The sequence below is a fragment of the Ammodytes marinus genome (assembly GCF_949987685.1).
Source record: "Ammodytes marinus genome assembly, chromosome: 6".
Taxonomy (NCBI): Eukaryota; Metazoa; Chordata; class Actinopteri; order Uranoscopiformes; family Ammodytidae; genus Ammodytes; species Ammodytes marinus.
The window spans coordinates 25,805,995-25,810,817 of NC_137235.1; positions in this window are offsets into that span (position 1 = coordinate 25,805,995).

Genomic DNA, 4,823 nt, shown 5'->3' on the forward strand with positions numbered 1-4,823 from the left:
TATATTTGCTTCCACAAAAAGTGAGGAGATTTCAAGTGTTTTAACTTAGGCACAGATGGCAGTGAATTAATTGTGTGTGTTTGTGTGTGCCTGCGCTTTAAAAAGTGAAGGACAGCTGTCATTCAGATGCTTCACAGAGGGTTCTTGCATAGAGCCATCTAGCTAAACTGATGAAATGATGTGGGACATCCATGCCTCATCAACAGTTTGAGTCCAACCTCTGGTTTCTACTGACTGCACTAAAGGCTTCAACCTCTAGCCTACTTCCCACATGAAAAGTCTGAATACTCGATGCGAATTTTTGTCTCAGGACACACATTTGGCAGCTCCAATTGTGTTATTTTTATTGACGGATGTTGAGAAGCTGGCGTCTCTCAAGTAAGGTGAGAGTATGCTCACTGTGCAAGTCAATATCTTGACTTTAAAGGAATTGACTAGATGTTTTTGTGAGCAAATCCCTCAGTTTGGCGTGTAATCCTGTGTGCGTTGAGCTCCTTGCCTCATCTATTCTCTTCCCTGTCAGACAGGGCCTGTGCCTGATTTTATTTTGCTGCCACAAAACAAGGAAACGCAAGAGACGGAGGGGTGGAATAAAACAGATCTCATATTATTTTTTTTCTGAACTGTATCCCTTTCATCGTGTTGACTGGTAGCCTTCAGCTTTTATTTTTTTATTTAAGGTAGCTCCGAGGGACTTTTAAATATGTCTAATTTTTTCTTCTGATGATCATACATTTAATCTAACAGTGAAAAGAACACTATTTTTATATTGTTTTTCTTAATGCCTTTTCCCGAGTCTGATCATCCAGGCGTCATAAAAACATTACTGCTTTTGTCCAAAGGGGGACACTAGAATCAACAGAAACTGAAAGTTCCTCGTAGCCACTTTAACTCTACCTAACCCAATAGCATTCAACTCTGTCCTCCATTTAACAATCTTCCTGTCCATGTTTTTTTTCTCAGAACTGAACAGGAGAAGTAATTGTCATTAGGAAAAGTCTGACCAGGTGCTACCCTTTCTACCCTTGCTTCACTCTCTTCTGATGGGCCTTTAAATTGTCTCCCAGACAGCCTTTCACCTTGATCGGGACACTAAATCTACCAATTAAATCACCCAAATTGGCACTGTGGGCGCAGCTAGAGGGTGAGTGGGGAAAGAGAGTAACAGCAAAGGTGATATATACTACATTGCCATAAACCACCTTTGTGTGTCTGTCTGTCTGTGTGTGTGTGTGTGTGTGTGTGTGTGTGTGTGTGTGTGTGTGTGTGTGTGTGTGTGTGTGTGTGTGTGTGTGTGTGTGTGTGTGTGTGTGTGTGTGTGTGTATTTTGTCAGCAGGGATCGGCTATGCTGTGCTACAAAGACGGAGTGAAGCAACTATTGGCAGTTAAGTTGCGATAAAAGGGGTTCAATGTTTTAAGCTGGATGGCAAATTGTAAAAAGTTTTTTTTTTTTATGTACTGCTTTTATTTTAGTCCCAGGCTGAATACTTGATTAAAAACCACTGGCATGAATCCCATACAATACCTTAAAAATATATAGACATTTATGTGGCATTAGATTTTTGTAATAGAGTAAAACAGATGTCTTGAAATCAGATACAGGGGATACCTAAATCTTTTTTTAGTGTGTACTTACTGTGTTTTGCTTTTATAAGGCAGTAGAGCTGGTGAGCTTAGTCCATCCGTCGGAAGGCCCTCAGCCCAAGGGTAAAGGTGCTATCTATCATGCCAGATGACACAGAGACTGGTAGTCCATGACTGGGGGGTCGGGGGGGCGGGGGGGGGGTTATCATATCACAGCAGCTAGGTAAGGACTTGGAGGCAGGGCAAGATGGAGGGATGAGGGGAAGGAGAAGAACCTGCAAAACCAGAGAGGATGATGGAAAGAGAGGAGGAATATAGAAGATGAAAGAAGAGTTGTGGACAAGACACATTAATTGTCAATATGCTATATTGTGTTTGAAGACGTCATGTATCATGGGAACAGCTTTGGTGATAGAATACACAGTGGACGGTATAAAGGCATAATAGTTGTCCATCACGATGCCCCAAACAAATCAATACAATATAACAAACAACAATACAATGCTCTGAAGCTAATAATTCTAACATTTCTTTTCCGCGCAGTGATGGAGTGACTTCCTCGTCCCGTATAATCCACTAATCACTCAGATCGTTTGGCCGGAATTTTCAGTAAGTAGACCTAGCCCTGTACTTGACAAAACCTTAATTTAATAAATGTTTAATGCAAACTCATTACATATTTCCCCCTTCAAGAATGGAGAGACACGAGGATTCAGAATAAATAAAAAAACAGAAAGACAAAAAAGAGTTTGGGGGAAGAAAAGCAGTACGCCAGATTGGACTGGAAACAGTAAGGAGAAGGAGAGGTAAAAGTAGAAGGTTAGGTACAGGGGAAGATGCTTTAGGCTGCTGGAGGAAGGAGGGATGAGAGAAGAAAGGATGCGATGGCTGGGGAGAGTGGGGAAGAGAAAACGGAGGAGGGGGAAAGTGGCGTTAAAATCAGAGAAGATTTGCTCGGTGGTGCTCTCATGGACTCACACAACCGTACACACACAGACACACACACACACACACACACACCCGGGGTGTAACTCTCTTTTCAATTACATGTGACAGCTGCTGTCCCCCTGATCCATGCAGTTACTGTGGCAATGGTGACAGGAATTATGGCGCAGCAGACAGGTGAGTCAGAGGGGAGCGAAGGGAGAGAGGTTTGGAGAAAGGCGTGGAAAGGGATAAGGAGAAAGCCAAGCATGAGCTGAGGAGGTGCACGTCCGGAGAGAGAGAGAGAGAGAGAGAGAGAGCATTTAAGAAATAACACTCTCCGGAATGAGATTAACTAGAAAGTGTTGCGTTTATTTAAATGTAAGATAGGATCATGAGCGTGTTTAATTCATTGGGTCTTGGCAGAGTTTCCCAAATAAACAGCAAAAGGATACAAATGTGAAGGTTGGCACGAATGACACATCATGAATAAACAAGATATGAGTTAAGACTGCAAACAAAACAAACTAGCAAACAAATCAACAAATACGTTAAAACTGTTTGACACATTTATTTCCTAAGTAAAATTAAATAAAAAAATATATATATACAGTATATCACCTACACAGTATGTCCATTCACAATGGGTTATTTTTGACCGGCTGAGAATCCCTTGTCCCTTCGTACTACTTGCTTTCACTATCTATGAATTTGTGAGAGTTTGGAATTCATTTCTTTGAGACAATTATGGACTCTGCCGACTTAGACTTGCTCTATAGTGTTCTTTTTGTCTTTCCAGGAACAAAAGCTATCCCCTAAGAAACGATTGAAAGATTGTAGGACTTCATCAACTGCAACTCACTGTACTGTCACTCTTTAGTTCCAGGTTTCTAGGTATAGCGTGAAGCTTCATCCGTGGTTTATTTCGAAGGTTCCAGTTATCCTCTTCTGTCATGAGTTAAGCATCCGATCCCATTGTGTTCCCCTTGGGAGAACAAAAGGAACAGCTAAGAAGTAACACCCTTTGTCTCCCATTAAAGGACATGTACCAATCAAAGGACAGTGTACACCGGAAGCTCGTGATTGGCTCCCAAGAGAGCTGCCTAGACGCATGCCACACAATACACTCCACCCCTCCTCCACCGGCCTCTAAACTTCTCTCTGTGTACCTGCCAAGAAGAAGCAAGTAAGTGTCCTTTTCATCCCGTCAAAGGTTGTCATTTGTCTTGTTGATTGGCTGCCAAAAGAAAATGGCTCTTATCTAATATGAGCCTGTCAGACGCCAGAGAGGGAGACAAAGTGACTATATTGGTATTGGTATGAGTATTTCGTTTTTGTTTTGTTCAAGTTTTGAACCCTAAACGAACGGAAACCAACACAAAGTTGTGCAACATTAGTTTACGGTTCGCAAAACAAGGCACTGTATCCTCAAAACGGTTTCAAGAAAAGAGGGAGCTACACTGTGTCAAGTCAAGCCAAACAGGGTTCATGAAGGACATGCATCCTTTCTCCATCTGAGGGCAACCATAAGGTACTCAGTATATATGATATAGCAAAGTTTAAAGGGGACATATTGTGCTTATTTTGGGAGTTACAATGTGTATTGTTGGTGTCTACTAGAAGAGGTTTTCATGGTTTATTGTTAAAAAAAACATTGTTATTCTCACACTGCCTATTTCTTCATCTCTTATTTCCAGCGTTTTTCACCCTCTGTCTGAAAAGCTCAGTTTTAGCCTCAGTGTTTCAGACCCTGTCTTCTGGAACCTGTTCACTGGTTGTTTCCATTGTGTTTCTTGCTTCCAGTGACATTGGGAACCTTCATCCACTACTGTTTTCACCCTCTCAGTCATTAGAGAAGACACCACTGTGTTTGTGTTACTTTAGTGCTTTGGCCTTTGTTCCTGCCTTGACCATCCCTCTGTCTTTCATTAGCTCTCTGGCAGCCTCACCAGCTCTGAATGACTGCCCATTACGGATTGCAGGCCAGCTGAGCACAGATGAAACCTTTTTTTGAGAGTTCTGTTTTTGAGTCCAAGTGTGTGTGTGTGTGTGTGTGTGTGTGTGTGTGTGTGTGTGTGTGTGTGTGTGTGTGTGTGTGTGTGTGTGTGTGTGTGTGTGTGTGTGTGTGTGTGTGTGTGTGTGTGTGTGTGTGTGTGTGTGTGTGTGTGTGTGGAAAGCAATGCTCACATTCACACGCAATGAGCTCATTACAAGCTAGTTTACTGATTGTGTTCTGACATGAAATGTGTCATCAAATCAGCAGAAAGAAAGAAAGAAAGAAAGAAAGAAAGAAAGAAAGAAAGAAAGAAAGAAA